General features: G+C 40.3%; 2 non-coding genes across 2 annotated transcripts; one reads left to right on the forward strand and one right to left on the reverse strand.

Moving 5' to 3' along the window:
• Positions 1-8,897: 8,897 nt before the first annotated feature.
• Positions 8,898-8,969, forward strand: TRNAM-CAU. The gene has a single exon. It is a non-coding gene; the product is annotated as a tRNA-Met (tRNA).
• Positions 8,970-11,405: 2,436 nt separating this feature from the next.
• Positions 11,406-11,477, reverse strand: TRNAQ-CUG. The gene has a single exon. It is a non-coding gene; the product is annotated as a tRNA-Gln (tRNA).
• Positions 11,478-12,900: the final 1,423 nt, after the last annotated feature.

Consider the following 12,900-nt stretch of genomic DNA (forward strand, 5'->3'; position numbering starts at 1 on the left):
TACCATGATGGGAATAACAGAAAGCAATACAAAAACCAATCCACTTAGAAATAGTTTGTTTTGAAACAGGTTTGCCCTGAGAACCCAAAGCAAATGAAACAAACAACTGCTGAGACTGCCTGAACCCTGTAGTTCTGCTCAAATAATATCGCAACTGTCTGTGTATATCCAAAGTGTGCAAAATCTTCTCCCCTTTATTTTGGGGGTTTGCATAAAAAGTAGGCAAATGAATAGCTTGGTTTAAAGCCACACTAGAAACCACTTTAGGCATAAAGGAAGGGTTAGTACGCAAAGACACCCTATCCTTGTGGAAAATTAAGAAAGGCTCAACCGCCATAAGGGCCTGTAATTCAGAAACCCTTCTCGCAGAGGTAATGGCCAACAAAAAAGCAGTCTTCCATGATAAATATTTCAACTCGGCAGTAGCTGCAGGCTCAAAAGGTTGTAGAGTGAGTTTCTCCAACACAAAATTGAGATCCCAAGCAGGAGTAGGAGCTCTACTTGGGGGTCTTATATTCTTTGCCCCTCTAAGGAATTGCTTAAACAAAGGATGAGAGAATAATGGTGGGTCACAGTCATAGTGAGCAGAAATTGCTGCAGCATGAATCTTTATAGAAGAGAAGGACAAACCTTTGTCCAACAACTCAGTAAGGTACTGAAGAGCAACACTTAAATTAGGTTTAGAAACATCAAAGTCCTTTGCTGTACTCCAAATTAAAAATCTCCTCCATTTATCTGCGTAAACTTTCCTTGTACTAGGCCTTCTGGCCTCCAAAATAACATTCAAAACTTGTTGTGGAAGCTGAGACCCTCCAGGGTTTAAAACAGAATATGCCAGGCTGTCAGATGCAGAGAGTGAAGTTTGACATTGAGTAAATGACTGTTCTCCTGAGACAGCAGGTGTGGAATCGAAGGCAGAGGCCATGGAGGCTCCCGTACCAGACTTCTCAGTAATGGGTACCAGTGCTGTCGAGGCCAATCCGGAGCTATTAAAATCATGGTTGGCTTGTCCTGTCTGACCTTCAGGAGTACCTTTGGGAGGAGAGGCAGTGGTGGAAAGGCATACACGTGAAGATTGCTCCAATTGAATGAGAGAGCATCCACTTTCCAAGCTGTGGGATGAAACCTTTTTGTGCAAAACTTTGGCAACTGGTAATTTAGTGGAGAAGCGAACAGATCTATGTCTGGAGTTCCCCACAACACTGTCAATTTTCGAAATACATGAGGATCCAATTTCCACTCGTGGGGATCCATAATTTGTCTGCTCAACACATCTGCTAAGGAGTTCTGTGCTCCTGGCAGAAACCTTGCCTGAAGATTTAGCTGTAAACTGAGAGCAGTCTCCCACAAAATCATTGCTTGTCTGCATAGAGGGTATGAATGTGTCCCCCCTTGCTTGTTGATGTACCACATGACAGTTGTGTTGTCTGTTTGAATCAACACCTGCCCTGGAAGAAGTAAATCCTTGAAAGCTATCAATGCAAATTGGACTGCTAACATCTCTTTCAAGTTGATATGTAAATGTTGAAGTCTGGCAGGCCACATGTCTTGTACCCATTTTCCATTTAGATGAGCTCCCCAAGCTTTGTCTGAGGCATCTGTCGTAAGAATCTGACTCGCCTCTGGTCGGGTCACAGAGAGTCCCTTGTTTAGGTGACATTCCTGAGCCCACCACAAAAATTCCTTTTGAATGCAAGGTATTATCCGAATGACAGTGTCCAAATCTTGGCAGTGTTGCGTCCATACATTTTTGAGATACCATTGTAGCTTCCTCATATGCAGTTTGGCATTGGGAAGTACCAGAATACAAGATGCCATGAACCCCAAGGCTTGAAGGACTGTCCTTGCAGTCAGCCTGGACTGACGAGACAATTGATGGAAATAAAGAGAAAGATTCTTTTGTTTGTCCGGGGTCAAAAAGGCCATCTGGGATGCTGTATTCAGTCTCACACCCAGAAAGAACATGTCCTGAGAGGGTACTAGACTGGACTTTATTTCGTTCACAGAATACCCTAGGCATCTTAACACTGCCATCACATACTGTAAATGATGAAGAAGTTCGTCCTTTCCTAGAGCCAGAATCAGGCAATCGTCCAAATAAGGATAGATTGGTATTCCTCTTAGCCTGAAGAAAGCTACCACTGGAGCCAGAACCTTCGTGAACACCCTGGGCGCAGTAGATAAGCCAAAGGGCAATGCAGAGAACTGATAATGAAACGTCCCAGCCCGAAAACGCAGATACTTCCTGCAACTGGGCCTGATAGGAACATGAAGGTAAGCCTCCTTGAGATCCAGAGTCACCATCCAGTGATCTTTGCCCGGCAGAGGTAAAAGTTGTTGTAAGGTCAACATTTTGAACTTGGGAATGTCCAGATATGTGTTGAGGATAGATAAATCCAAAATCGGCCTCCACGTGTTCCCTTTCTTTGGTACTAGAAACAGGCGAGAATAAAATCCCAGGCCCACTTCTGGCAGAGGGACCGGTTGTATAGCTCCTATTTGAAGTAGTAGAGAAATCTGTTTGTGAGCCTCTAGTCTTTGCTGAGGAGGAACGTCTGGCAAGCCTTTGAAAGGAGGCAAGGTATGGAAATAAAACTTGTAACCTTGGTGTATGATATATGAATTTTCCTTGAAGAGTGCCAACCGTCCTCCCAAAGGTGCTGCCAGGTAAGAAGGATCTGGCAGCTGAAAAAGTAGGTCATTGGGCCTGTTTACGAAAGGACTGGCCCCTGCCCTCACTCGAAGACTGTGCAGGTGAACTCCATGTTCTAGGTCTGAAGGAACTCTGAGCTCTGCCCCTACCACGTCTAGATCTACCCCTAGATTGAGAATCAGAAGAAGGATACGTCCACCCCTTAGCAGGCCAATTTCTACTAAACTTCAGAGGCTGAACTTGCAAAAAATCTTTAACAGTCTGCATAGACTTAGCCTTGTCTTCCATTTTCTTCAAGACTGACTCCACAGGTGGGCCAAACAACACTTCAGACTGCAAAGGAGCATCCAAAATCCTTGTCTTAACATGGTCAGATAAATTCTGATCCTTAAGCCAGGCGTGCCTGCGAAGAACTGAACCAGTGGCAGCCACCCTAGAAGAGGCCTGCAAAGCATCAAAACCACACTGTAAAGAATGCTTACCCACCTGTTCAGAGACATGCACCAAATCTTGTAATTCTTTACACTCAATGCCTTCTGCCAGAGCATCCACCTTAGATTTCAATTGCGAAAGAAGAAAATTTTGATATTTCAACATATGAAACTGGCAATTCAAAGCCCTCATTGCTAAGGTAGAAGATGTATAGACCTTCTTTCCCCATCTATCCAAAGCTCTGGCCTCTTTATCTAGAGGAACCGGATTCTTTACAACAGAGGCCTTGACACCCTTAGGCCCCTGACTAATGTTTCTGGGTCCGCCCTAGGACTTTTATAGAGATATTTATGAGCCTCAGGCACCCTGTAATACCTATCCGGTTTAACAGGCGCAGGAGGCAGAGAATCAGGATTAAGTGAAGCCTCTGAAAATACATCTTGCACAACATCCAGAACAGGGGGTATAGCTAAGGGCCTATGTTGAGGTAAAAACAAAAATTCCCTAAGCCTTTTCCGTGAATCAGAGAAGTCCTGACCTTCCCACTTAAAATGTTCCCTCATAGAATGAAGAGTCTCTGAAAAAGAAAAATCCTCTGGAGGAGAAGCAGAAGGAGTGGAATCTTCTGCATCAGAATCAGAATAAGGAGTGTACTCCTGCAAGTCTTCAGCCGAAGACTCTGAAACATCCGAAGCCTGTTCAAAACTTGCCAACTCTGGCTCCACCCTAGGCCTCTTATCAGGAGGGGGCAAAGAACCTCTAATCAGAGTAATCAAATCTTCTGCCATTTTAAGCATGTGCTTCTTAGGCCCAGACCCTGCTGAACTAGGACTGACACCAACAGAAGCTAAATCTGGCCTGCCTCTGGAAGAAGCCTTGGAAACAGAAGGAGAGGGTCTAACCACCCTGGGAAGGGAGGGGAGTACAGAAACCTGAGAAGCCCCTTCAGCCTGACCTGCCTCTTGAGAGGCCACATCCTGCAAAATCAAAGTCTCCCCCTGAGACTCCAGAGAAGCCTCCATCGGAACCACCGGTTCCACTGAAGCCTCTAAAGAACCGGCGTCCGGAACGGACGACTCATCTTGCCTGGGTTTAACCGCTTTGTCTTGCGCTTCTTCGTGGAAGCGGGCGCGGAGTATCCGACGGCATATTATAATTGCACCGCTTACAAGACCAGCCTAGCACAATCTAACCTTCGCTAATAGTGCGCTTATTAAACCTAGCACAAAAGCGACACCGACACGCCGTGCTCAGGCCCCAAACAAGGAATACACAAAGAATGATAATCCCTATGCGGTATCTGTTTCCCACAAGAAATACAATTATTCACTTTTCTGACATCCGGTAATACACTGAGGCAAGAAAAACAAAATATTCCCCAACGGGGTACTTAGCCAACTTGGATTCGGTCTGAAACTCCGAACTCGAAAAATTTCAGAACGCCGAACGGCACTTGCAACGCTGCTTCTGCATCGGACCATGCGGCAAAAAAGACTGAGGATATGACGTCGGTCATGCGCTTTTGTACCCTGACGTCCTGATGTCAGTTTTAAGCGCCTTGACCGACGTCAGCCTAATACTTTGGTATTCGGGCCGACCGAGGACAGCGGACTACCCATATGTAAGGACTGCAGCAATGTGAGATGAAGAACATCCTCAGCTCAATAAGTGATCAGTGTGCAATTTTAGTGTAGGTGAGCTATTTACTGAATTATACTTATGTGCACTTTAATCTGTTGGGTGCCAGTGGTTAGACTGGGAAACTATCCTCATGGTAGCCATCAGAACTAACTGGGATAGTGAAGCAGATCTAAGGACCACAGCCTCTGTCCCTCTCATGTCTGTGTACCAGTCATTTATCACATCCTGGTGGTACTGACAGGTCATCCACGAAAATGTAATATATACTTGTGAATATAAATGTGCACAATTCTGTCACATTATTTTACATGTTTACCTTGACAATACTTTCCACATTTTTCATGATACTAATGCATATGTACTCTCCATCTGTCAGATGATGCCACAATATTTTGTTCTTAGTTTACCTTTATACATTATTTATTATGTATTTATCAGTATTTGTTGACCAGGGAAGAAGAGCTCCACAGATTTATTGACAGTTTTCAAAACATTATACATCTTAACAAGTAATTATTTACAACTGCTGGACAAACAACTGCGGTTGGCAGAAGCCACCTTGAGTTGTACACATACAGATTGATATTACCCATTCAAGATATGCAAACTATGATATAAGCAAAATATTCCTGTCTGTAAACCTACTAAATAATTGGACATGCAACATGTATAGATGACATGGCCCTCTTCACTGATAATTAACAGCAGGTTTAGGCCATGAAGAAGCCATCGTGGGACGTATGTTTCAATAAATTGCATTAGCATACTTGCAGAATGACGCCTGCATCTCATCTCTTCTGCCAAACAAATGTCTATAATATTGTATACCTTCTTAAATGCAGACATTTCCTATGCCTTGCCCTCATTAATCCTGCATCATCATTGATATTTTTTCTGCAGTCTCTCTGTTAAGTAATCTGACTTTCCTTTTTTCTAGATTTGTAAAACATCTCTGATTAAATACAAATACAGCTGAGCTACTCTTAAACAATTACTCATAGATGACACTAAGTCACTTTAACACCACATTCCTTAACATACTAAACAAACTAGTTCCTCAGATCCAGATGAATCAAATCCAACCACAGCCCATAGCTCACACGGAAAACCAGGTAACTCATGCTAAACATAGAGCTTTGGAAAGCATGGTCTACTGACAACACGGCAATAATTTAGACCGCTTAGGAACCTTTGTAAACTAAAAATAAGATCAGACAAAACTAAATACTTTTCTAAGCTCCAAGACAAATGGCAACACAACCCTAAGCTTTTTCTGGAACACAGTCAAAACACTACTACACCCAGGGTAAACTAACACTCCTTCACCAATTACCAACACCAAATCGGACACTATAGCTACGCAATTCAATACACATTTTATAAACTCTGTCCTCTCCCTACTTAAACCACCCACCAGTCTCACTCCTGTAAAGTGTACTAATCACCACTGAAATACTCTCTCCCTCCAACCAACATCTACCTCTTCGGTCAAAAAAATACCCTTTAAATCTAAAACAATTCCATCCAAGCTAGTGACAACCTACCACCTTAATATCTCAAAATCACTGCAGATACTATCAAATACCCTGTGTCTATACTGATAGACCAATCAATTGTTGAAAGTTATGACCTTTCCAGCTGGAAAAAAATCCCACATATACCTATACAAAAAGACAGAACATCTACTGACCTCTCATTTTACTGACCTTTAGTCATTCTACCACCGGTCTTCAAAATACTACAAAAAGACATTGTTTCATCTTCACAATAAAAATCTCCTCTCCAACACTCAGCATGGTTTCCGACCTCCCACAGTACCACTACTGCTCTGCTCAATATTACTGAAATCATAAACTCTAACAGAAACACTGGCAACCTAGCATCCTTCCTCTTTTTACGTGTCACATGATATACAGAGACTGCGAGTAAATACTCCCCAACATACACCCCCATTTAACCTTCAGCAACCTCCTAACTTACTCTTCCACATAGGCACCCATTTTACATGGGGACACAACTTGGTTGGGTTGCGTGGCTAGGCTTATAAAGGGCTGGGTGGTCACTGGGTTCATAAGTATATACTAGGCTATGTAATATAAATTAAAATATATTGAGATATAGGTAACATAGTGGAATTGCATTTGGAGCTATTTGGAAGACAAATGATGCAGTTTGATTTGGGGCGTAGAAGACGCATGGTAAGGTGCAGCATTTAAAAGCACAATAGCATGTCAAGTCTGAGGAAGGATAATGCACATTCAGCACAAATTTTACTTAATATGACTCTAGGATTACAGTAACTCTTCTTGCAGAGCAGTTAATATCGCCAAAAGACCAGTCAGTGGTTCAATAAAATAACTACAAAAAAAAAATGGAGTAGTGAAGTACATCACTTGCACTTTCTTGTAAATTATTTATGGAAACCATATGTCATAGATACCGCAAGAAAGTGGAACACAAAGTCCCGCAGGAAATGCATTTTTACTATGTTTAATGCATCTTCACAAACACACATACTGAACATTGTAAATTCTTCCTCCAGTTTTATATATACAGTCTAACAAATATTAAGTTGTGTAGAGAGAGAATACACCATGTCATGGCACATGAAAATGTCACATTGCATGTATATGCGTGTATATATATATATATATATATATATATATATATATATATATATATATACATACATACATATATATATACACACACACACACACACACACACACACACACACACACACACACACACACACACACACACACACACACACATATATATATATATATACATATATACATATACATACCATTCAAAAAAGGTCATTGCTACTAATAGTTCTTCTACAGCTATTTGGGATAAGAGTAACTAATTAACCTGTAGGTCTAAAGAAAATATGTCAGACTGGGGAAGACTGCATAGTACCAATTATAAAATATGAGATAATGTGAGCAAAATATGTAATTGTCAAGTAAGCTAAATACTGCGGATGCATGGTGGGGAGAGTGGAAAGGGTAACAGGTAAATGGAAATGCAGTGAGGGTTGGATGGAAAAACATAAGAAGAGTACTAGGCTTAATGTGAAGTCCCAAGTGGTTAGTGAAGCTATAAAACATTAGAAAAAGGAATGACAGAAACAAGAGTAAAAAACTACAACCGGGAGGAAAGGACAGTACACTAGGACAGCAAAAAGTGTCACTATGAAAGAGGTGGTACAGCATCATACAAATCATCATGATGTTTCACACATGCCTAGGTCTGAAGTCATTACTTGGTTAAAGATTCCTGGCCTTCACAAGCACTGATTCTTCTTCTAGATGTTAAGTCATACTAATCTTTATTCCCCAGTCTATTTCCTCTTCTTAATATGCAGCCATTTCATAGTGCAGTTACAGTAATACTGAATCAGTAAGGTCCCTTGACTCAGCAGAACTCTTCTTACCCACTTCAAATCCTAATGTGGAGCATGAAATTTAACATATAAGCAGGGAACATAGTACATGCCTCCCCCCCCCCTTTTGAACCAAGTCTGTACCCTTTCTGCTGCTATATTCAGAAGTGCAGTTACTGTTATAGGTTTAGTTTTTACCGTGATGAGCATAAAACAGTTCTGTCATTTTTTTATCTAACTATGCAGTCTCATCTCATTCCTCAGTCTACGATATCCCATGCAGTCAAATGTTTATCTGTATTTAACAGTAGATCGTCAGCAACAACAGACCACACATAACCGAAACAATTCTGAAGTTCACTAAAAGCACAATTGCTTTTTATATCCTAAACATAACATGTACAAAATTACTCAGGAGGAGAAAAGGACTACAACAAAAAAGACATACTGTTCCTTTAAGAAACCTGTCACAGCCTTGCTAGGAAAATAAATGAAGTCAAAAGCCCGAAAGCTAGCAGGGAAGCAGTCTGAGGCACACAATCTGCGGCCGTTAGATAAAGACAAACAGATGTTACTCCTTTTTCTCAAGTACTGGATTTTCCAGTTCTCTTTTGCTCCTCAGCAGCTGTTTCTAAATGCATTAAGATTCCTCCGCAATGACCATACACTTATTTAGGTTTATCTCATACTACTACTGTTCTATCACAAAATCTTCTACAACAGAAAAAAAAATGGCTGGAATGCAACTATAAAGCAGATAAGTTACCATTTCCTACAACAGCAGAGTGGCGCAGCGGAAGCGTGCTGGGCCCATAACCCAGAGGTCGATGGATCGAAACCATCCTCTGCTAAATGTTTTTTTTTTTTTTTTTGTTCCCAATATTTGGAAAATTGAATACAACACATTCTACTCAATATACAATAAAATACTGCAGAAAAAGGTACTTTCTTAGCAGATTTCTGTGCATAAAAATATTTACATAAATCATAAATCAAACAATTCCTAGGATCACAAAAAAATAATTTCCTGAAGTTTTTTTTTTTTTATTTTTAATATTAATTGCAAAGTTGGCCAGGGAACATTACTGAGCTACAAAAATAACACCTTTGCAGAAAATATTTATTTAACCAGCAGTATCTGCTGTGCCCATAACCCAAGGTCAAATGATCAAGCTCATACTTGCCAAAGATATTTTTCCCCCGAGATACAAGGCTGACTATGACACATTATTTTCAGCATGCTTTGAAAAAAAATATAACTTCCCGTGAAACCAGCTCTTTGAGTACTACAAGACTAACTAAAATTCCTTAATGATTTCAATGAAAAAACTTGTTAAAGTAAGAAACCTCAGCTATAAACTGTCTCATACGTTTGTACCAAGTATGGTTGTAAATGCATCCTGTGTTCAAATGGTGTCCCATCCAGTAATGGGTCCATGCATCATACCCAGTCACTGAAGGCTTAGGCTCATCAGTGATCCAAAAATAAACATTACAAGAAAAAATGTGAAAATGTATTATGCAATGCCTTGCAAGATTATGGAATAATTTTCCCTTTACAACCAGAAGTTGGTTATTAACTTCATTCAGAAATTACCAAAACCACTGTCTCAGACCCAAAACACATTATCTAGTGCCTCGGTACAAGACCTTCAAGGAGTTACCTTCAGAAATAATCCTGATATATACAGTAAGTACAAAATATCAACACGGGGGTTGAAGACCAGTTGGCCCAGTAGTTCATAAAATTGACAGTCACATGATAAACCTACGAACAAATGGGGTATTTGTTTCTACACTCTCCTACATGAATAGGCACCAGAGGAAGCACAGAAGTATGCGAAAGCAAAATGAAATGATGTAGTAGGTTTTTATCAGTGTAAGGACATAGATTCGCTTATTTACTGGCAACACTGGTACATACTCATCAAAAAAGGTACCCATGTCCTCATGACCTTGGAGTTTTGTATGTTAGTTGCATTGGTCTTTATCAGATTAATATATTTGGTTTGAATAGTCTCTAAGAATATCATGGAGAGTGGAATTTGTTATTCTGCAAGTATAGGACGTCATTTTTACTTGGTTTTCAGCAAACCAAAGGTTCTCATTCTTGCAGAGGTTACACAAACACCTGCTCTCTGACTAATGTTTTTCTATTTTGTTGCCTATACAGCTGTGCTACCATCTATCACAGTTTGTCATTTGGTTGCACAAGCTGCAGAGTGATGCATGACTGAGAAAAGGCCTGACTGTCAACTTTTATGAGGGAGGGGTTAAGAGCTTAGAATACACAGCAATATTTCATAGAATCACATGATGTTAAACACAAGACAACCGAGTCTCAAGTTTATTTACATCTTGCCTTCCTCATGCTGTAACTCCTTTCTCAAGAAGGGAAAAGCAGGTCAGTCCTGGAATATGTTTATGGGTACGCATCCAATCATGAAAGCGGAATTTCAAGGATACTAGGTTGTCACTTTGATTAATGTGCAGGAAAAGTAATAAATTTCCACTGGCAGGCAAACATGTTCAAGTATTTAATATTGGTAGTGGTATCATTGGAGCTATTTGACTTGCAAAGATGATGGGGCCTCTAATGGTACAGAACACAAGACTCATCCTGCAACAGCCTATAAGAAACCAAGTAAAGGAATAATACATCAAGTCTTTCCTGATGACTCAGGAAGTTAGGCCAACAATTTTCTTAGTTAGAAATCTCTGAGCTTTTCCAGTTACTTAGTATGTCCACAAAGGACAACTCGAATGGGGCACTGTATTCAATAGGTGGCCTAATCAGGACTGCATACAGACTGATAACTTTTTACCAGGATGATATTTCCTTATATGTCAGCTGTGCTAAACAGGATTTTCTGACCATTGTTGCTACACAGTAGACAAAGAAGAGAAAATTATAAACTTAGGTTTCAATTTCAATGAACATTACCCATTTTGGAGTGGGCTCCTGGCTATACTGCACATTGAGGGATAGAGGTGTTTACCAAGTGTAAAAATACTGCACTTTTTTACATTTAATTTTAACTATTTGTCTGTACAGTACTTATGAGGGTTAATTCCTGTTGTACTGAATGGACATCATAGGCAGATATGACAATAATGCTCAGTTTGCAAAAATATGCCAACTTGAACTTCAGTGTTGACTGCATTGACCACATCCAAATAAGCTAGGAGAAAAAAATTACCACTTTCTACACCATATGTGACAACTTTCACAAAGTTAATTAAAATAGTAGCCAGCCAATCTCCCTTAAAACAAAAATAAAAAATTTAGGTTCCACCGAGATTTGAACTCGGATCGCTGGATTCAGAGTCCAGAGTGCTAACCATTACACCATGGAACCTTGCTGTGAACAGCACACTTTAGAGAATCATCTAGTGCAGTCTGAACTTGTAAGCAGCTTAATTATATTTTTTCACAGTGATTTCCTGAGCACAACAGCAATTTACTGGGAACTAATAAGTGAAAAGGCTCCCAAACTGGAAATACACGAGTATGACTACTGATCCAGTTACAAATGCCTCCAGCTGAAGTTATATTTAATCATGCTTTTAGGAGCTGCATTTTGATATAATATCATAGCCAGCCTTATTCACAGGGTGCCTTTTACTCTAAGTTCATAGTTATAAGGCATGTGACAAAGAGCAAAGTGCAGTTTCCCCATTATCCCAGAATGCTACCTGGTTAAGTGAATTGCTCAGTTGCACAGTAGACAAATGAAGGATGAGAAAAGCAAACCTTGGACTACAGGAAACATGCCAACTAAAATGTTCTTTATGCACCTTTTAAATTACTGAGTGTATAATACTGTCTCCCTCTTAAAAAAACATCATTACGCTTCTTAACACAAACTGTGACTTAAATATTATGTCATGCAATTAGAAAGACCTAACTTTACCTTAGCAAGCACAGAAACAGCCTTCTCTAAAATAACCCAAGCCTTATGGAATAAAATGTATAATGCACTTAAGTCACATTCTATTTAGAAACAAGAGTACGGCTTAGTTGACAAAAGAGACAAAGAGGGATTACTCCAGAGATGCAAGCCAATATACAAAGCATCATCTCCATTGATACGAATATTAATCTTTCCTTCTGCACTGGTGGTAAATATGGATAAAGCCCCGAGTATATCCTAGGTGACCCAAGTTTGATTTGCAGCTCGGGTGCTTAACAGAGCAGGCAGGGGAGGATGGACAGGCACATTCTTGGGAGGGATGGTGTATGTGACAGCCCAGGAGCAAAGGCATGTAGATCAGATTTCCCTGGTAGAGGCTGGACAATCCACCAAGCCCTGCCTTCTTTGAGTGGGCAGGGGGCATGCTGCTGTTAGTCCTTTGTAGAAATAAGGGGTGTTACAGCACAGAAGCTCAATCCATGTCCCACCTGCTGGGGACTATGGCTTAGTTAAAAAAAAAAAATAAATATATCACCTCTGATGGCGGACTTAATGATGGCCCCTTCAAGCCACCCCTCACTCCAGTGATAGGGAAGGAATGGGCCACAGGGGAGAGATGAGTAGCAGGCAGTAGGAGAAAAAATGTTCAGACTCAAATACTGCATACAGCAGATTCTAAAGAAAATTGCTGGATTCATATTATTGAAAATATACAACTATGTATATCTCAAACATCTTTGACATATTAGTTAAGGTCTTTAAAATTCAATACAGTGCTTACTTTAGTACAAGCGTTGTGCTACATATGCACTAATATACATCTGTGTTGATCTTGACTACAGCTGCTCTTCTGCTGGTGTTTCTGACT

This window comes from Protopterus annectens, chromosome 9.part0 (assembly GCF_019279795.1).
Source record: "Protopterus annectens isolate FY-2018-M chromosome 9.part0, PAN1.0, whole genome shotgun sequence".
Lineage (NCBI taxonomy): Eukaryota > Metazoa > Chordata > Ceratodontiformes > Protopteridae > Protopterus > Protopterus annectens.